The following is a 22,427-nucleotide window of genomic DNA, read 5'->3' on the forward strand; positions in this document are numbered from 1 at the left end:
GGTGAAGAGCTCTGAGCGACGTCTAATACTGTATATGTGACGCAAATTACTTATCAACAGTAGTAGTACTGGGGAATAGCAGGGTGGCTTCGTTCTCATGAGAACTTATATATAAAGTATATAGCAAAAGATCACAACTAGAAATTGTTTTCAGGTTATTATTTTCTTAACACGCAAAATCCTTATCTTGGATTAATGATAATTGTAAAAATGTTCTACATATTTTGAATGTCTGAAATTATTGACATTTTCTGTCGAAGTGCAAGATCTTCAATACATTTAACTATTTAACACAGTAAAATATTTTCATATGGCACGTAATGTGGTATGATGAAGAAATCTCTATAGTAAACGTGAGGTAAGAAACATGTATAGTACAGTGCCTGTTAGTAATAGTATTACACATACCAGCAACACGTCTCATCTTCTGTCCCTTTAAAAAAGATTCCAAAAATATTAGCAGTAATTGCCCATTGAGTCTTTTAACCAAGGCAACATTGGAACTGCAAAATAACATCAGTGCGAAAATACATAAGGCGTGACACAAAATGGATCAATATAGTAATATCACATAAACAAAATGAACGATTCTAAAGACGTATACAGCAGCATATCTGGAAGACTTTTAATTAAAGGGAATTAATTCAAAACCATGCATCTACAGATTTTCAACGATAAGAGCCATTTTAAGATCATTTTAAAAGCAGAGGTATAAGATGCGTGTGCATTATGAAATTAAAAAGCATTGCATTGTTAATGGATTTTCCGAACCCATCCAAGCACGGAACTTGTTTTTCTTTTAGCTACGCATATTTAGAAAATATTTATTCTAAATAAGCACCATAAATCACATAAAAGTTTTTTTAAATCAAAATTAATAAAGCAAGTACTTGCTTAGAATTCAGCAAGTAGTAAATTCGTTTAAAGAAGACTGAGGTCCTTGAGTGGTGAAATACCTTCTACTAAACTGTCGTCAAAACTACTTGATATCAACAAATCACTTAAGTGATATAACGTTTGCCGTTACATTGCTACGGATGTATAGAAAATGACCACAAATTATAGGCTGTCATTAAATGGGCTCCCTAAAAGCTTTATGATTAACCTCCTCCCCGCTCTACTTAAATAAGACAGTTTTAAGTTTTATCTTTTCAAATTCACCACTAAGTGTACTAAGTATAAATATGGTGTTGGAAGGTAATTAGCTATTTTTCTGAATTATTTTTATATTAACATGAATTGACATTAATTTATATTGACCAATATTAAAAATAGATTATTAATGATTAATCAATGCGTCAAATGTCGGGGAGTAAAACATAAAAATGTGAACCTAATATATATTAAGCGTTGAATGATTCTGCCGGTGATTGATCAGGATTGTGTTGAAGAGCTGTATGACGCCATTGGATTTTCATAGAATGAACTGGGGCGGAATCGGATTACACACAGGCTCACACAGATGTGAGTAATCTTCCATTTACCAACAAACGGGAAATATCTCTAATGCTATTTACCCAATATAGTCAGCGCCCTGAAAATTACAATAACACATAAAGAAGAACGATAATTGCATTGGTGTAACCGAGACCAAACAATTTTCAGTGAACCTGCGGTTTATTTAAGAAGGTACGTTTAAGACAACGTACGGTACTTGAGAGCTGGGTCACAGCATTATTTCCAAAATGCAAATAGGGGTTTGCCAGGAATTAATATCTACGAATTCCAGTTACGTAATGTACAAGGGTTCTGTCCATTCTCAACAAAGAACGTCCGGAAGCCTTAAAATCGCTAATGGAATGAATTATGAATATGCTGTTTGTGATTACACCAGGTTTTTCTAGACCAGAGGTATTACACAAGCGTAATGAAAATGTTTTAATACTTAGCTTACGTTTTAAAATAAAGCTAAAGTTTAAAATTAAATAGGTGATTGAGATGACTGTGAAGCCTGTCTTCATCGTCTGTACAGTCGTCTTATTTTTTAAAGTAAATGAATAATGGCTTTAATGTCCTAAAATAAATTTAACCCCACAGTTTGTAGAGAATGATGATCAGCTACAGTATGAAGCCCTGGGGCCTCCAGGTTTCTGTAAAAAAAGGGTACAGTTCATCTTTTTTTTACAGTCATTCCATTCTGATTACAGATGAAATTCAGTCACTTGAGAGAATGACGAGGAGAACTTCTATAATGAGTAAATGCAGGTGTGGGATAGTCACAGAAGCTGCCAGGAATGTCACCGTACTGTAAAGGAAATCGCTAAAATGCCTGGTAATAGAATCATACATGACACCTTTCTAGTTGATTATAGAGCATATCAGGAGCCAAGTGAGAACAGAAAGCTGGTTCCATTACCTTAAATATCTGAAGTCAAATATCCTGTAATAGAACAACCGATGCTCTACTTTCTCTTAATTATTGATTGTAAAGTTGATTGTGATTCTTATATTGTACATTTTGATTTAATATATACATATCTAATAAAATTACTTGTTGCCTGTTTTTTTAATCTTTTGAACCATTTTTTACTAATGTCTATATGACAACTTTTAGTGACACTTGCATCCTCTGTGACTATAACCTAACTACCCTAGTTTCGTTTCTGAGCTTTCTGTGGGATTTTAAGACAGAATTGTTGTGAGAATTGTAGATCAGTGGAAAAGGCAAATGGCTTTTTTTACATCTTAAAAATACATTGAACTTCTTAACATATTTTACTGAAGGTACGTTACAGACGTATCATGTAAATGTGGCGTAAAGAAAGAGGATAATGTTATTTCCACCAGAAGCAGTTCTCTGTAGGAATAGCCACTGTTATGCACAGTGCAGGAAGGTCACAATCACCAATCTATACATATGGTGGCTATACAAACAAATTACCCAGGGCAGAAAGAAAAAGCAACTTAAAGATTTTTCCAAAGTAACTTCATCCAACTTTGAACTACATGATTTAAATTACACATTGAGGGTTTACAGAAAGTCACATCTTCGCAAAACAAATGGAAATATGGCTGCTACTAAAAATTCTTCCCAGGAAAGCACTAGAATTCATCACCCCCCTAGAAGTAAGCAGTATTTGAGAAGAAAGCCAGAAGAGAGTTTTAAATGCAAATGTAAAATATAATTCCATTCTGCATTCCAATGCAATGTAGATGTGTTTTTTGTGTAAAGAGTTTTATACCATGACACTGGTAACAGTAAGGTAAGGAGAAAAGATTTTCTAGGCATCCATAATGTATGCTTAATTTGCCCACCATAGTTGACATTGTCGAAGCAAGTGTAACTAGTATTCAAAGTTGCATAGTTTACACATTATTATTGCTTTAAAGCTTGCAGTCTTGATGATGAATAACAATTATTTGGTATGTACACAACCTATTTAACATATTCAAAGCAAAAAAAGAAGAAAATATTCTAATAATATGATAACATGAAAGAAACAGAAAAAACATTAAGTATTCAAAATCTTTGCTGTAGCAAACTTAAATTAGATGCACAGAATTGCCATAGGCAACACAATTAGTTGCACTTTCTTTGTGCAATAATAGTGGTTCTTTTGATTTCAGTATAAAACATAATTGTCTATGTGGTTCCTTGGTGACATATCAAAGCAAAGCTCAACCATGAAAACTATGGAGCTTTCAAAATAAATCAGGGATAAAGGCATAGAAAAGTACAGATCATGAGAAGGGTACAAATGATACCAAAGTCTGTGAATATCCCTGTGTGGAAGATCTCATGAAGACATGGAAGGTGTATCATATCCCTAGACTAGACAGTGCCTCCAAACTGAGCAGCAGAGCAAGGAGGAAACAGGTGAGGAATGACAGAGACCAATGACTGAGATGGGAGAAAATGTGTATCTCAGATGCTTCACAAAGCTTAAAGAAAAAACATCTAATATCCTACATGGATTTTGCAACACATCACTTGGATGTTCTTTGCTTCAAAATGTGGCAAAGGTTTTGTGGTCTGATGAGACCAAATTGGAACTTTGGGGTTTAAATGCCAAGTACTACTTTTGGCACAAATCAACAGTAAATAGCACATCTCCTAGTCAACAGAATTCCCCACCGTCAAGCACTCTGGTGGCAACATTCATGCAGTAGGGAACTAAAGGAAAAACAAGCAGGCAAAAATACAAATAAATACTAGAGGAAAACCTGTCTCAGTCTGCTAAAAACGCAAACTAGGGGAAAGCATTCAGCAGGACAATTATTCAAAGTACAAGGGATGTCCTGACTTGAATACTATTGAGAATCTATGAAATTACAACAAAACTGTTGTCTATATGTGTCCCTCAAGCAACTTGAGAAAACATGAGCAAATCAGTGAAGAAGAATGTACAAAAATGTACACCATGTTGGTGTGCAAAGCTAGTACTTACCCCACGTCTCCCACACACAAAAAAAATATCTGTAGCTGCATATGCTACCTAAGATTGTTCTTTTTAGGTAGAATGGCTGATGTGAACCTTATTGGTATATATCAGGCCCAAAAGAAAAAACAGCAGATTGCTTGTTAATGTAAATCTGCACTTACTTATTAAATCATGTAAGATTTTAAGTTAACTGTATTTGTTAAGTTAAGTTGTTATGTTGTTATGTTATCCAGTAACCCTATCACCCTGCAACTGGCAGCCAACTGAAGCTAAGCAGTTTGTATTAGCCTGGTCAGTACCTGGATGGGAGACCTCCTGGGGAAAAACTAAGGTTGCTGCTGGAAGAGGTGTTAGTGGGGCCAGCAGGGGGTGCTCACCCTGCGGTTTGTGTGGGTCCTAATGCCCCAGTATAGTGACGGGGACACTGTACTGTAAAAAGGCGCCGTCCTTCGGATGAGACGTAAAACTGAGGTCCTGACTCTCTGTGGTCATTAAAAATCCCAGAGTGTTTCTCGAAAAGAGTAGGTGTGTAAACCAAGCTAAAGCTTGGCTGAAATTGTGTCATGAAACAGGACAATGATCCCAAGCACACCAGCAAATCTACAACTGAGTGGCTGAAAAGGTGTTGGAATGGCCAAGTCAAAGTCCAGATCCCAACTCCATTGAGATGCTGTGGCAGGACCTTAAGAGAGCTGTGCGTAAACAAATGCCCTAAAATGTCAATGAACTGAAGCAATGTTGTAAAGAAGAGTGGGCCAAAATTCTTCCAAAACAATGTGAGAGACTGATAAACTCATACAGAAAATGTAACGTAAAAAGTTATTGTTGCTAAAGGTGGTTCTACAAGCTACTGAATCATGGGGTGTACTTAGTTTTTCCCATTGTTAAATAATGGCATAGTGGAATCTGTTATGTGTTGTTTGTTACCCGAGGTTAGATTTACCTAATTCTAGGACCTGGTAAGGTCCAGATGATTTTTTATGTCTATACAGTACACCTGACAACTTTTCGGCGTCTCTTTACATAACTGAGGCACATTAATATTGCGTATTTTTCAGTCGATTGGATTGACAAATGTTTCTCATTGATAATTTAGGCCTCTGTCATGTTTACAGTATAAACAGTATTAGCTTAAAAGTACATTGTTATTAGGCTGCGTCTTGCAAAGAATTACAAAAAATAACGAATTTACCCAAAGCAGTACTCTGCTTTGCCTGCGGTTTGAATCACTGGAATCTGAGATGATTTTGTTGGCCAATCAGCTGCAGCTAAAAGAAAGAACTCGCATCTGGTGAAGGGAAGTGTAGGCTGGCCTCGTTTAAGACTTTGGCTCCCTTGCATTGTAATCTACATTAAAACTACATTTACCAGCAAGCCAAAAATGTGACGATTGAAGAGTTGTTTTCAGTTGAACACTACACGCGAGGGTAAGGCTCATACTATAATGTTGCTATTTTTATATACAGTAATAACTCATTTTGTTCCATCATGTTTTTTAAATATACTGTATATTGAAATGAACGCCAAAGTTTTAAAACACACGAATAGCATTGATTTCAGTATCATTCGTTACATTTTCCTGTACTGTAACGTACTGTACCATGTCTTGTCAAACTCTACTGGAGAAAGGAAAACGATTGAATTCTGACATTTGTAGTGATAATCTGGGAACACCGACTAAAGAATAAATGTTAGTAAATGTAATATTGATTCGATATGACGTCATACATGCTAGCATTTTGCGATTCATTGTTACGCAACCTCAATATAATGTAGCTGGGTCCATCAACTTCGGGCAAAACGTCCTCATTCACATTTTGGAAGAGTTCTGCTTTGTCGGGACCAAACTGTATCATACACCCGCTCACAACTAACTTAATATTAAGTCTCCTTATGCAAAGTATGTGTAGATATTTTAAAGACATGATTAGTGCAAAATTTAAGAAATTAAAGGAATGACTGCCTAAAGCGCTACAGTAAGTGTTGCGTGCTATGAAGTTTCTTTGTTACGAGCACTAAAAGGTGCAGTACTCCCATACTGCGTCCTATTTTTACTTATTGTAGCCTTGAGGTGAGACGTTGCCTAACAACCAAGCGCACTGTAGCACCTCAACATTAATACCTGTATTAGGCAGCATATCAGTTTACATAAAACCTATAATTTTACAATGTCTAACTTATGCATTATGTGCCCACCCTTTCCTTTGTTTCTATAACTCAAACAACATTTTATATAGTGGTAGATCAGTCCCAGTGCTTAGAGGGAAGAATTGCACAAATGCAGACTCAATGCTGTACAAATCTATAAAAAGTTCAAAATAAAACTAAGCATTTACCTATGCAGTATAAGAAAAACTTTCAGTTACTAAAGCTTTAAATCTATTTTTTGTCCTCTATTGAGCTTCCCCAGCCTGTCTGGGGAATTGTTTTAAGTTAGCTTTTTGAGTGACTGGTTGTCCATACAATGAGATTGTAGGGATTCTCATTCTCATACTGGCCACCTGCCTCTAGACAACTGTAGGCAGCTAATGGAGCTTCTAAAACATGCAAATTCAGAGTCCATGTATGGAACCATAAATGTGTATGAGAAGCTTCCCAGATGTTGTTAGTAAATGTGCATTCTTTTAAACACTTTTGGGTTTTATGATAACTTGAGTATGAAGACTACTAAGTTATAACTCACTTGTAACAGATGTGTTTTGCTGACTTCTGTTATGTGGCTTGAAAAAGAGGTGACCCAAACAAGAAACTCAGTAAGAAAGAAATCAAAAAAGAAATTTAGACACTTGAAGGGAATTCAATAAATTCTCTCTCAATGTGTCAGCTCCCCTTTCACTTTACACTCAGTAATATTGTGTATTTTAAGGGTTAAGATCAAAGAACTCTTTAATGACTGCAAGCAAATGGTCATTCCCCAAGCTGGGGAATGTTTTTAAAAGAACCCACAAAAGGCTGAATCTAGCACTTTCTACTCTTGTGTCTATATTAAGAAATTTAAGACTATTGGCATTGTGGCCAACCTTCTAGGAAGAGGATTTGGATGTGTTTTGCAACCACAGGCTGTGAAACCAATGGTTTGGAAGGCAACTGTGAATTAAAAGGCAAACGTAATACACACTGGCTTCTTCTAGGTACAGTGTGTCAAAAACTACTATTTGAAATCACGTTTGATTGTGGCATTCAAAGCTGGGTTGTACGAAAGAAGCCTCTTCTGAGAGCAAACCATAAAAGGAGCTAACTCAGACTTCCATCTGTTCACCTATTTTCTAACCACTTTATCCAGTACAGGGTCGCTTTGGAGCTGGAGCCCATCCCAGCAAACTGCAGGTGCAAGGCAGGATATACCTTGGGTTGGATACCAGTCCACATATATTCACAAACACAGACATGCACAGTCTCACACCAGGGCCAATTTTCTCAGAAGCCAACTAACCTAACACTACGGAAAGATGTCTAAATGCCCTCATCTTATGTGTAAACTTTATGTACTCTTTGATATATTTCTAATGAATACAGGTTAATGTCATCTAAATCAAAAATGCTGACTAGGGAACTAAACCTGTTTTTTTATCTTTCATTTGATCTTTTGATATTTCACCAGTATTATTGTATGCTGTCATCTCCTGTTTCTTTTAAAAGTGTCCTATTCCTCAAGTTGAGTTTTCTGGACTTGTCTGAAAAACTATTAATGAAGTCCTGTTACAGAGTAAATCTTAACTTATTTTCATATTCTATAACAGAACTTCATTTACAGTTTTATATTTTAATTTTTGATTTCTTTGCATTTTTTGTTAATGTAATATCTTTTACTCATAAAGTTTTTTAGTTTGAACATTCAAGATTTTATATTTTAATACTCACAGTTTTCCTCTGGTTGTTCCAATTTCCTCCCACATTGCAAACATATACTGGTAGGTTAATTGGCGTCTGAGAAATTTGGCCATAGTGGGGGTTTGTGTGTTCGTGTTTATGTCTGTATGTGCCCTACAATGGTATAGCATCCCATCTAGGGTGTATTCTGCCTTGTATAGTATGTTTGCAGGGATAGAAAATGGATGTATGTGTATTGATATTCAAATTGTTGTCTGATACTTCAAAAACAACAACAAGGACACACTTTTACTCTTGAATATGATTTCAAGACAACAATAGCAGTGCCTAAGAATATGCACTAATTAAGAGCTAAAAAGCACTGAAGGAGGTCTTGGTATTTTTTTTTATTTCAATTGATTTTACGTCTTACATCATTATTACATTATTATTAGTGGTGAATCATGTCAGAATTAAAGTAGAATAACTTATAACATTAGAAAATAATAATGTTTTATTATTGATGTTGTTCTTATTCTACTATTACTACTTTTTCAAGTTTAGGTTAAGGACATCATACACTGCATTTTTGTTCGTCACAAGTTAGAAAAAGAATAAACAATGGGGACCCTGAACATAAAGATCAGTTGTTAAAAATGGTTTTGCTGGACATTTGTTTGATGTGGCTGAAGGGTACCTCTTGTTTGACTCCTGATTTTTATGTGACTCCTCCTGTTAAAAGATGTACAAAAAGCTGCACTAGTTTAATTTACATTCACTGGGTAGGTGGCAAGAGAAGAATGCCTTTCTGTGAAGAGTGAACAAAGCAGTCAAAGATCAATGGTAATTTATCAAATGATTTCCCATTTCATTCAGTTATCCCAGAGCCAGCTGGATGGATAACTAAGAAACTGTTTTCCAGCTATAGTAGTTGTTTAGACAGCTTCCAAACTTTTGAACGCAGGAGAGAAAAAAGCACTGTGTTGATAGGAGAGTGGGGGAGATGATATTCGACTAAACGAATTGTATGATGGCCAAACAACAGTGCAAGTGCAATCCCCACTTTGTAGGTTTGTTACTGGAATCCCAGAGTGTCTGTTTCGTACTCTCACAGTACTTGTTATGCAATTTTGTATAGTCTTTTGAATTTATATTAGGTGATTTAGCCTAATCTCTGTTTCATACAGAAGTTAATTAACACCTCATATTAGCATGTATGCTGAGATTATATTGGAAGTTGTGTGCCTGCTGAATCTTAAATAGCAGAAAAAATCATTTATTGCAACAATTAATGTAGTATTTTAGAATTTTGTACATGCAACAGAACTCAAGCATTTAAAATCTGATTTTAATACGTTTATGAAATATCTGAAGTATAGAACCCTTAAAAGTATTGGGAGAGAAAGTCTGCCATTTTTGCTTGCCAGCCAAACAAATTGATTTTGTGACCCTGAGAGTTAAAGAAATGATAAAATATAATATGTACTGTAGTTTATTTATCGGTCATTTCATGCATGTTGTAGCGGTGGCTGTTTCTCACCAGACACATGGCAGGGCTATATATAGATGTAGCTACTGTATACCGTAGGTCATATTCTGTTTGGTTTAGAAGGCAGGTTTATTTCATAATGGTTCAACCATAAAGACCAGATTCTAGTATTAAGTATCTGAAGCATAGTGCATCAGCCCAGTCACCACCATCCCTACTGTCAAGAGTGGTGGCTGCAGTATTATGTTAATTGGCTGATTCTCATCAGCAGCGATTTTTCAAGATTGAGGGGAAAATGGATGAAGAGACATAAACATAATCTGCAGAAAAGTCTGTAAAACACTTCACAATGAACATTCACAATGACCCAGAGCCCAATGCCAAAGATACACTGAGCAGCTTAAGAATAAGAAAGTGAAAGATCTTTCATGGCTGAGTCAAAGTTCTGACTTGAATACTATTGAGGATCTTTGGTCTGACTTAACACTGCTCTCCATATGCTATCTCCAAGCAACTTGAGACAGATTACGAAAATTGAGGAAGAAGAATGGGTAAAAATTGCACCAAGCTGGTGTGTAAAATTGATAGAGACATATTCAGTAAGACTTGTGACTGTAATTGCTGCTAAAGATGCTTCCACTAAATATTGAATTCATGGCTAAATTCCTATGCAAATGACATTTAATTTTTTTCTATAGTTGACATTTACTGTAATTTATCTTAGCCTTGGAAGTCTTCAGCTTTCAGGTTTTGAATAAAGTATTAACTGAAAAAATGGAACATTATAGAAATCTGAATCCTAGTGAAAGACTGTATTTGTTAAAGCATAGTGAACAGTCTTAAGTTTTACATCAGTAGGCCATTGGTTACATACAGAATGTTATTAACATTTAATTAGTGGGGGAATTTGTGTATTTTGAGCAGTATTGTTCAACTGCAGTAAAGAAATTTAAAGTTCAAGTTTCATAAAAACCCCAGGTGCTCAGTGTTTGGTATGTGAGTTTAAATTGTCAAAATTAGTTATTATTTTTTTCAATAACAATACCAAAAGACTTGGTTTAAATTAGACCTAGCATAAAAAGATGAAAGATACAACCACATCTTTCTTGTTTAATGTTTTTTGAATAAGAAGAATATTCTGGTTGCCATCTACTGTACATGATTGAAGGTGACATTTTTTAGAGTAATTCCCCGTAGAAAGTGTTCTTTTTCAGCTGTCAGTAGGTAAGTCCAAAGATATGAGCAAATTGGATTTGTGAGGGACAGACCATACCCTAGAAAGAGGATAGTCACTGTATTGACTGTATTGACTACAGCACGTGAAATTCCAGGGCACAAGAGCCTGCACATCAGCAGAATGATTAGAGTTTGTCATCTGTGTGAAAATGATCTGCATGATCAAGAGGCTTTTCAGGGGTAACTGTTTACAATTGAGAGATTTAATTGCTGTCTTCTGTGTGCCAGAGAACATATTAGGTGGCAGCAGCAAGAATGAAGTAGTTTTATTTCCCAATAAATGTTGTTTTATCCCTGAAAGACTGAACAGAAAGTTGTGTATGAGACAGCTTGTTGAGCTTTATGCTTGTTATCACATTGTTCAAGTTAACTGGTGATGCAGTGGAAGTGAGATAATGTTGGAAGAAAGGTCCTTTAACACACAAATGTGGATTAGTTCAGATTGAGGGCAACATTACTTCTCAATAATGCATTGATGCATTGAAGGTCTTGAGTCGAGTCAGGTCTTTGCGTCTTATGTGTCAAGACATGTACAGTAGTGTTAATGCACAAGAAGTCAAACTGTACATTAACTTGTACTGTTTTAATTCTGACAATATGTTATATTTCATAAAGAAAATTTAACTTGATTCTTTCAGTCATTTCTCAGCATGGTGGCACCGTGGTAAGCATTGTTGTTCCCTAGTGCTGGGGACCTGCATTCAATTCTAGACCCTGAGTGCTGTCACCGTGGAGTTTGTATGTTCTTCTGCTTTCGTGTGGGTTTCCTCTGTGTGCTCCAGTTTCCTCTCACAGTCCAAAAGCATACCGGTAGGCTTCTATGAAAATTGACCCAGAGTGTGTGCTTGTCGGTGTCTGTGTGAGCCCTGAGATGGACTGGCATCTCATCCAGGGTGTACCACGCCTTGCGCTTATTACTTGCAAGGGGAGACTCTGCCTCCCTTGTTCCCCTGTGTTGTATGAATTGGTTAGAAGATGGGTGGAATCACTTTTTTTCCTATATTTGCCCTTCACAACAGCAGCCTACTGGAACATCAATAGTAATAGATCATGAGGAATTCCTGCAGTATCCAGGGTAGCCATCCTCCATCTGTTTTCCTGGATATCCAAGTAAAGTAACTGTGTTTCTTGGCTCAGCTATCTTGGGTGTAGTGTTCCAGGTTCTGATTTCACAGGCAGTCACAAAATGCACTCTGAGCATGGGATCCAAGAAAGTGTGTTACAGTTACTGGATGGATGACCTGGGTTAAAACTAAATAACATTAATAAAGCATTATTAATGAGTTTTGGGAAGCTAAAACATAATTTAGGATCCCTGTAACCAAAGGCTGCTTTAGTGATATTTTGTGAAATGCCATATAAAATCCTTGGACCAAAGTTACTGCTTGTTGTGTATATTGTACACATACTGTAAAGTAGCAGAGGTGTGGGGGGTAGACCATTAAATGTTTTGTAGGTCAGAAGGAATACTTTAAATTCAGTACTATAATCAGTTGGACACCAATGTAAATATCATAAAAATTGAGCTTTACAGTATATGTAAGCTCATTCTTTTTGTTAAAACATGCACCAAATTTTGACCAAACTGGAGTCTGGACTACTGTCTATAATGCACTTCAGTGTACCAGACATTAGCCCATTACTGTTGTCTAACCTGGATGTAACAAATACATAAAAAATATTTTTTTTGTGTTTTGTGTTTAAACAAATTCCCTTTTATTGGAATTATTTCTAAAATGGAGAAAAGTTACTCCAGACATGTGGATTTAAATTAAACAAGTTCTTGATCAAAGAATAAGCCCATATTATATTCTGAGGCACTGGGGCTACGCATATAGCTGTCTATGGTATGTACTGTATGTTTAGATCAGACTGTCCAAGGTTCTTCTTTCCTGATGGTACAATCTTTGTTTTATCTGAATTCATGATAAGAAAATTATTAGTCATTCAGTTTTTAATGTTTTTCATTTTTAATTTAAGGCTGAGGAGTAAAGGGGATTCATAGATAAATACAGTACATCTGCATGTCATTGTGTGTATTTCTCATAATATAAACTGTGAAATGTTAAATTATGTTTAACTGTATTATGTTTATTACATACATTTGGAACCAGGAGAGGACACAGCTAGTGATGCCAATTAAGGTTTCAAAACAATTCGTATTTGGTAGTCAAATACACATAAAGTTAAAGAAAAGTGTTTGAAGACAGAAGCACATCATTCATTATTCTAATTAAAGTAGTTTCAGTGCTGTAAGTGGGGCAAAGATCAGATTGATTTTTTTCAGAAATATCATTTGATGTAAGCAAATCATGTTACAGATTTGTAACCACAAGATTTTAGATGACAGTGGGAGATTAGAAATGGGCCTATACTTTTTTCGTGACTCATCAATTACATGTGATTTTGTTCACATTTCCTGTGGTTTTGGTTCATATTTGTTTTTAAAATACTTGATTAAATCCATTAGATAACAGAACTACACTTATCTTGTGCACCAATAGATATTTAGTCTTGCATAGGTATTCAGATCTGTGCATAGTTTTTAGATTTTGTTGCTTTAAAGCTTGCAGTCATGACACTTTGAAGGGGCAATTAATTTGTTATACACACAAACCTATTCCACATATAATTAATATGAAAGAAAAATCAAAAAGTATTTTGAATGATTAAATACAATACCTTCAGAAAGTCTATAACCCCTTGAAGTTATTCACATTTTGTTCTGCAAGTGCCTCAGAGTTTCATGTATTTAAATAGGGATTTACATTTAATGTATTTAACTGAGGATTACAACTGTGAGTCTTGCAGAGGGCAGCATGTTTTCCCCATGGACTTTTTTGACTTTTTGCTACTCATTTTCCCTTCCACCATAATAAGTGCCCCAGTACCTGCCGATGATAAATTTCCCTATAACATCATGGCACCAAAGGATGGTGTTCTATGGGTTATGTGCTATGTTAGGTTTGTGCCAAATTTAGTTTGCATTCAGGCCAAAAAGTTCCTTTTTAGTTCAGTCAGACCATAAAACAGTTTGCCATTTGATGTTTACAACATCACTTGAATCTAGTTTTGCTTTTTTTTTCGTAATGGTTTCCTTCTTGTCATCCAGTCATAAAAGCCAGATGTGGAGTGCTCGGGTGATTGTTGTCAGTTGAGCAATTTGACCAGTCGTGGCCATAATAGCCTATAGATCTTTCAAAGTTGTCGTTGGCCTATTGGTACTGATCTCTGATCCGTTTCCTTCTTGCTTGGTCATCCAGTTTAGTGGTATGGCCTGGTCTAGTCAATACACCTTTCACTTCTTGAAATCATAATCATCTTGATTGTGCTCCATGGATATTTTTATACTCATCCTCTGATCTATGCCTTTCCACAGCTTTGTCTGTGGCTCAAACTGTTTAATTTATCTGAAATCATATGAATTACTACACTTTAACATAATTTGGGGCTTAACTTAACGTATGATTTTGAAGGTGAGCTAATTTAGGATTGATATAACAGGAAAATTAATTTTCTAAAAATTCTAGATTTTTTTCCACTTGGAAGTTGAGAGTTAGAATGTGTAGATAAATGAAAATACGTTTTTAATACATTTACATTTCAGAGTATCAGAGAACAGAAGATGAGAATGCTGAAACCATTGCTATGACAAACCTTTTTTATTTAATTTAATTTACCTTAACAAACCATACAGCTAGTTGAATAGCCTTTTTAATAATACTGATTCTCATGATTTCAGAATAAAAACTGTCTCTTTGAGACATGTAGGTCAGGTAGTGAATTTCAAGCAAAAGACACAAGACCCAAGACTAAGGAGCTTTCAGTGCAAGTCAAGGATAAAGTAATTGAAAAACATAGCCCAGGTGAAGGTTATAAAAATATTATTGTCTTTGAATATTCCCATGAGCACAGTTTACTTAATGCAGTAAATCGTACCACCCAGACCCAACCTACAGTAGATGAGGCCCTCCTTTCAAAATAAGCACCCTAGCAAGGAGAAAACTGGTGATGGATGCCGCTTTGAGGTCAAGTTTGAAAGAGCTATTGAGCTCAGTAGCTGAGATGGGAGAATGTGTATTGGTTAACAATATCCTAGTTCTCCACAGATCTGGCCTGAATGGTAGAGTGGAATACCTATTTCAAATCCACCATGCATTTCACACCAAAGTACCTGAGTGATCCTGTGCCAAATGGTTTTGTGGTCAGATGAGACCCAATTGAGAATTTATGGTTAAGATGCCAAGCATTGCATTTTGTATACAATCAACACAGCACATCTCCCAGTCAACACCATTGTTACAGTTAAGCATGTTATTGGGAGCATTGTGATCTGGGGATGCTTCTGTTCAGCAGGGATAGGAAACATGGCTAGGATTATGCAATGAATGAAAAATTAGTAGGAAAAGCATGGTACAAATACTAGAGAAAAACCTGTTTCTGTCTGCTTAATAAGTGTTAAAACTGGAGTGAAACTTCCAGGCCAATTATCTAAAGAAAAGGCTGAGGCTACACTAGAGTGGCTTTTGACTAAGAAAGTGAACGTTCTTGAGTGGCCCAGTCTAAGTACTGACTTTAATCCTCCTGAGAATCTGTGGAATGACTTGAAAAATGAAAGAACTGGAGCAGTAATGCCAATAAGAATGGGCCAAACCTGTACCAAGTCAATGTGCAAAGTTGATAGAGTCTTTCCCCAAAAAACTAGGTACTGTAATTGCTGCCAAAGATGTGTCTACCAAATGTTTAATGAGTTAATGGGTGAATACTTACGCAATGAACATCATCAGCAGCATATTTTAGATTTTTTCTGTTTCGTTTTTGCCAGCTTTTGCTGACGGTTTCAGTTTGAGCATTTAGATTTTGAGGGAAACATTGAGTTTAAAAATGTGCATGCATTTTATTATAATTTGGCAAAATTGGACTCCGTATAAAGGGTTTGCATACTTTTGCAAAGCATGGCTCAACAATACTGTGTACGTCCAAAATGAAAAGTATTGAATCTTATCTCCAATTGATAAAATGAAGTTATTTTCAAATATATATATATAAAGAAAATCTCTAGATTGGTACCTTGCATTGTTTTTATGTCTTATGTATTTAATTTATCATCCTGTCACTTCTCAACTTGCATGTTGGCAGTCAGAGATTTGTTAAGACACAGGCTTCTGTAGTTTGGGCTAGGAAAGGAAATGATGAAATACATTCATACATCCCGTCCAGTGTGTACCCTGCCTTTCAATGTTGCTTGCCGGGATGGGCTTCGGCTCCCCCATGTCCCTGAATTGGAGTAAGCCGTTAGAAAATGAATCAGGGATGAATATGCCATACCCTTTAACTATTAGGGAATATAAATGTGAATACAGAATATTTACATTTACCAGGGTGTTGTAGATTTTTTCATTTCAATTATTTTCCCAATAATTATCTATTTGTTTTTCTTTTGAATTTTGTTGGTTGCAAGGTCACATTAAAGATGAAAAAATGTCTGACATGATTTATCTTGATTTCTGGCTTTACATCACAAAAACCTGCAATTTCAGTAATTTGAATTTTATATCCACTGTATGTTCTAGCAGTTCCGGATTAAAATAACCTGATTGAGAATGGTCAGCGTTGCAGGACAACTGGGAGCTTACTGATTTCTTGCCCACATACAAATCTAGTGTTATAGTTTAAAATAAAAGGCATTTGGAGGTACTGTGACTTTGAAACAACTGATTAACAAATCACACAGCTTTACATATGTGTCCTGAAGATGGTGTGAAGTATGCAGAGCAGCATCAGTAGTATAATTAAATAAGAGGAATAGCAACATTTCAGAGCATCTGTTCCCCAATGTGGATGACTTACATTCAAATAAAATGAGAGAGAAGGTAAGAACTCAGTAAACAATATCTCCTTATAGCATACAGTACCTTGCAACAATAAAGTTCAGTTTTGTGCATGCTATGAGTGAGTTCAGAATATAAATAAATCTGTTTCCAATTTAACTAGAGTTCTCAACAAGGCCTTTAGAGTTGCAAGTTCTGTGTTTAAATTCAAGAAGATTCTGTATCTTTATGGTACATATTTTGAATAGTGTCATATTAAGCAGTCCCCCACCAGAATAAAACCAATTTTTCCTATAGCGAGAATCACAAAACTTTCTTTGGAAAGGGGCAGAATGTTAATACTGTATATTGTCATCTAAAAACAGGCTTTACTTCCACCTTTAAGAACCCAGTGAGCTCTAAAAGAGTCTGATGTGATTTGTTGTTGCTAAGGCTCCTGTGAAGCATGGCTGCATTAAGATAAATACCAAGGGAAGGATGATCTGTAATAAGAGACGAACTGGCAAAATTCTACAAGCAGAATAAAAGTCATATTGTGAATGCAGTCTTGTTTATTCTCTGATCTGCACAATTTACTGACACACATACCCAGTAAACAGTAAACCAGTAAAAACAACTCTGCACTTGTGTGCTGCTCTTTCTTTCTGAAAAGTAAATGATGTGGAGCTGGTGCTGTCAGCATTTTCATGTTTTAAAGACTGTAGGGAAATGTCAAATTTGATGCAAGTCAGCAAGAATATAAAATCTTATAGAATTGTGTTGGTTTTCTTTCTTTTGTGGTGCAAAAGTCAAAAGTACAGTATCCAACCCAATGGGACATTGTGGTTTCTGCAGGAGAGCTCAAAAAAGAAATTTCATATGGAATAGTGATAAACTTTCTAGCTAGATTCAGATGCTATTTGAGTGGCGATTGTTAGTAAGTTATTTTATATATTTTTTAACTAGTTTTCTGAAGGGAGAAATTGCACAATTAGTGATAAACTTACTGTGCCTTCCAAACATATTGGGAACACAAAGTCAAAACTCTTATAGCCATCAACAACCCCCCTAGCGGCTGGAATGTATGAATTCGCTCTCAGTTCTAGAGGGGAGATGAGGGCAACCAGGATGGATCGACTCGTTTTCCCAGTTACCTCAAGGCCCAACTCCCTCCGGGGATCTTAAGCTCTGAGCAGAGCAAAAGTCGTGCCAGAATTAATCAAAACTCTTAAAGTTCAACTTGCACTTCAGCTGTTTGTTTGAGCAGCAGTGATGGGAGAAGGGGAGAGCTTCTTTGTGAACTGTGGAGACTGGGATTCGCTGGAGGAGTGAGGCTCTGGTCGGGGAAACAGCCCTGCTGGGAGCTTCATGCAGCAGATGGGAGATGGAGTTGCTGGGCCCCATGGAGTAGAGTTCCTGGTTCTTCACTCCTTTGCTTGGAGACATGCTGCTGCCTGGGTATGGCAGTTCAGTGGCATGAGAGGCATTTCTGAATTCAACTTGAAAAGGCAGTGAGGAGGGAGCCTGGTTGGAAGAGGTGAGGCAGAACACCTAGGGCAGTGGTTCTCAAACTGTGGTTGCGTACCAGCAGTGGTACGCGGAGCGCCACCAGCTGGTACGCCATATGACCCTGGAACTTTGTTGTATGCGCTGAAAAATCAGGACAGGTTTTCATATTTTCTATTTTAATACGTGTCGAATACGCAGCCTACCTACTATGATACAGTGCGAGCTAATACTTCAGTGGACACAGGGCTACTATGTAAGTCTATACCACTCTATAGGAATGCGTGCTACGGACGCAAGTGACCAATTGTATTTAAAACAAAAGCTATCTCCAGCAAATAGGGAGGTAGGAGAATGTGTGTGATTTTGGAACAATGCCAATGTTGTAAACACAGGAATGCATAGAAATACGTGCTATGAACGCTGGTAATCTTGTGAGCACAAGAAAGCGTGATCGATAACAGAAAAATATTTAAGAACTGTTCTAAGTTAATTTGAGAAAAATACACAGAGCGTCTCTGTTTTTTGCTCCCATGCGCATGAAATAAATACGGAAATAAAAACAGAAACGTGGAAAAATGCAAGCTTGCGGATTGTTAAAGCAGGTAAGCCCCACACTATTATGTGTGGAGAAAAAGCTGCTAAACAGCTCGACCTGCTGCCCCCCCGAATGACACGGTCACTTATTGAATTATTGAAATGGTGGATGATATTAAAAGTATGTTGATAGAGCGCGTTAAGATGAGCAGATGTTTTTCACTGCAATTAGATGAGTCTGTTGTCGATTTGGCCAATTTGCTCATTTACGTTAGATACGAGTTTGAGGGTACTGTACGTCCCATGAGGACTTTCTGTTCTGTAAGCCGCTACCAACAGGAACTACAGGAGAGCACATATTTCAGCTTCTGAATGAATTTATCGAAGAGAATGGCATTGACTGGATAAAATGTGTCGGAGTTTGTACAGACGGTGCTAGAGCAATGACAAGCCAACACAGCGGTGTAGTTGCATGAATTAGAGAGGTTGCTCCAGAAATTAATGGACACATTGCAACATTCACTGCGAGAGCTTTGCCGTCAAGAAAATGCCTGATGATTTAAAATCTGTTAGACTCTGTTGTGAATTGTATCAAGGCTCGAAAAATTTATTCACATCTGCTTTGCTCAACTAAATAGGCTCACCCCTCTCACTGAAATGGTGCTTTTCTATTATTTTTATTTGTTGTTGTTACTGTTTTTTTTCTGTAAAACGGTTTGAGAAGCCACCTTTAAAGGTGCTTTATCAAATAAAGTTGATTATTATAATATTTATTATATGTATGTGTGAGTGTGTGTGCACGCACGCTCATGTTGGTCATTGAGAATTTCTGGGGTTCCTATGAGATGATGAAGTGTAGGTGGTACTTGGATGCTTTGGTTGGATTAGGGGTGGTACTTGGTCCAAAAAGTTTGAGAACCACTGACCTAGGGCAATTATTAGCGAGCACTGCAGTTCAGATCCTCCTGGAGGTGAAAAACTGAGCAGCTCTTACGAACAGCTGTGCATAGCTGTGGCATGGTGCTTCACCAATTGAAATGTACATAGTGGCTAAGTTCTAGAGAGAAGTGTTTCACCACGGACATCAACTTCCTGGTTGTCTGGCATCATCCTTCCCCATCAGGAGTGGCGATAGAGGAGCTTGTGCTGACAGCTTTCATATGGAGACTGATACCATTAAGCTTGAAACAGCAGGTACTTCTTACAGATCTACTCAGTTATTGAACTAGTAGAGAAGCTAAAGAGAGTTTTAGCTAATTGCACATGAAATAAGCATTGTGAGATAACCCAAAGAGTTTGGGTTAGAGGAAGCCGCAAAGGCACTTGTGTAAAGTTTTCTGACTATAGCAAATAGTTTGAGAAAATGATCGCCACTCTCATATCTGTCCCCCCCATTCCCAGACAGATAGTGACACATTATTCCCCAAAATCACATATGGTGTTTTAACTTGTCTGTGGTTGGATTTAGTCCTGGAAAGCACTCATACATCCTGACCCATCTTCTCTAGGTCTCATAGGTCATGTTGCCTCCAGAATAATTTTCTGTGTAGGGTTGTCTCTTTCTTGATCTCTTCCAGGATTATGGCTGTCATTTACAGCTCGTTGCAGGGAACTGCTCTGGTTTGTCCTGAAGTGGACTTCCTCCAGGATTTGTCTACCTTCAAGCTCCTGCCCTGCAGACTGGATGCTTGCTTACCCACCTTTCTTTTGCTGAGTAGAATTTGTGGATTCACTGAAAAAAAATCTGCCTTTCTCACCCTTGTCTATTTTCAGTCTCTGTCACTCTTGTGTTCTTTTGAGGGCAACTGCTTTCTGTTTGCTCCTTAAATTTTATCCTGTTCTCTCAACACAAGGCTCTCTTTGATAGTTTTGACTTCTGATATGGTAACTTCCCCCTCTCAATCAGCACTTGTTCAGGACAAGGTCACTCTTTCTTCTTAGTTTGCTACTCCCTCTTTCTGAACCTGTTCAAGGCATGACCACTTCTTCCTGAGCTCCTGCCTCACCTCCTCTGTCCACCACCTTCCAACTGCAGGTTTTAATTCATACCTACTGTATGTAATGCATAATATGATATTGATGATAATGATAAAATTGTTTGAATGAGCATATGACATGTATACATAAAACTGCGTGCATACGTTTTCATAGGTTTCATTTCCTAAAGGACTAAGCTTTTTACTATTAGCCATATTTATCCATATGTTGGAATTGCTAATTAATTATTAAATTTTACAGGATTACTTATCTAATAGATTAAAAAAATGATTTAATTCTAGCTTTGTTACATGGGTTCTATTATCTGTCTTTTCTGTTTGCTTAAAAAGTGATATCTAACTTTTCCCTGCTTCACCATGACACCAGGCAATGCTGCACTCTCTGGCCTCATTTAATTGTAATGGCTGTGGCCATGTGTTTACACAATAGACAAAAAAATCACTGGGGTCAGACAAGTTTTTAAGCTGCACTGCATCACTACCCCAGACTCATTCTTACAGTTATATTTTTAATTCTCTACAACAGCATAAATTCTGGATACAAGCTAAATATGCACAGAAGTTAACTTTTCCCTGTTACTCTTCCAGCTTTCCATCACTCATTCACCACTGTTTCCTTTAGCATGTCACTTTACTGTTGTTCATACAGATGCTTGGAATCTCACTCGCACTGCTCTAAACATATGCATTATGTAGAACTAGTTTTTCCTTGGGCATTATGTAGTATTTTTATAATATCTTGCCTGGTTATCTTCCATCATAATGTTTCCTAGGGGAGTAAAAACCCTTCTTACATTTAAAAGTTCACAGCTAGTTTACATTGGCAAGCAGACATGTTGTATGGACTAGATGGGGCAATATCTACTGTATGTCAATATTTGTTAAGTAATCCCAGAAATAAACCCTTTTTTATCCCTTTTTAAAAGATTTATTTTAGTCTTGTGAAATGGCTGTTAGTAATACTGGAGTTGTGTCGATGTCATGCTAGATGAATCTCCTAGAAAGTCTCTTGTCCTCAAAAGTCAAGCCCAGTTCTCTGCAAAGAACAATATGTAATTAAATATTTGTTGATACAAATATGTCATAGATTAACAGATGCACGGATTTAAAGAGTTTTCTTTGTACAAAATCTTGTTTTCAAATAAAACCTCTTTCTTATACAATCATGAAACTTGTATTACAGGGGTTAATATTTAATTGGCTGAGTTGTTTTTGTGGGTCTGTATTTTCTGGTTCTCTGTCTTCCATGTATAGCCAATAAATAAAGAATATCAATAGTAACATTTCTGGACTGTTGTTACACTAAGGTAGAGGAATAACAGTTTGTTTTCTGTAATGTATATGTATAAATTGGCATAAAAGTGCATTTTTGGATCTAAAGCATGCACCTCACAGTACCTAGGATAGTGAAGCAATACTCTGGGGACAACAAGAGACTTGTTTTTTTAAAGGGCATAATTCTTCATCCATACATTTTATAAAAGTCATGCGTTTAGTGGTATATATACTCAGAAATGAATTTATATAGACTTGGACTTTCAGATTAAAAGGATAATTAACAAACAGTTCTAAAACATAATTTAAAAGTGTTTGGAAAATACAGTGCTGTAGTTCAACAAATATGTGGCTTAGCCTAGCTAGGAATAGAATGTTACCGAAA

General features: G+C 36.6%; 1 protein-coding gene and 1 long non-coding RNA gene across 2 annotated transcripts in view; both read left to right on the top strand.

Annotated features, from left to right (window-relative positions):
- The first annotated feature begins 1,470 nt into the window (after window positions 1–1,470).
- LOC148654555 (uncharacterized) lies at window positions 1,471–2,508 on the top strand. Its single transcript, XR_015941489.1, has 2 exons — window positions 1,471–1,629; window positions 2,148–2,508. It is a non-coding gene; the product is annotated as an uncharacterized LOC148654555 (long non-coding RNA).
- Window positions 2,509–5,684: 3,176 nt separating this feature from the next.
- Window positions 5,685–22,427, top strand: part of tbxas1 (thromboxane A synthase 1 (platelet)) — a 132,623-nt gene continuing 115,880 nt past the window's right edge. The window contains exon 1 of the mRNA XM_088646958.1: window positions 5,685–5,809. The gene's annotated coding sequence lies outside the window, so the exon portion shown is untranslated. The remainder of the gene's footprint in view (window positions 5,810–22,427) is intronic.

Source organism: Lepisosteus platostomus, chromosome 9 (genome assembly GCF_059453375.1).
Source record: "Lepisosteus platostomus isolate fLepPlt1 chromosome 9, fLepPlt1.hap1, whole genome shotgun sequence".
Taxonomy (NCBI): Eukaryota; Metazoa; Chordata; class Actinopteri; order Semionotiformes; family Lepisosteidae; genus Lepisosteus; species Lepisosteus platostomus.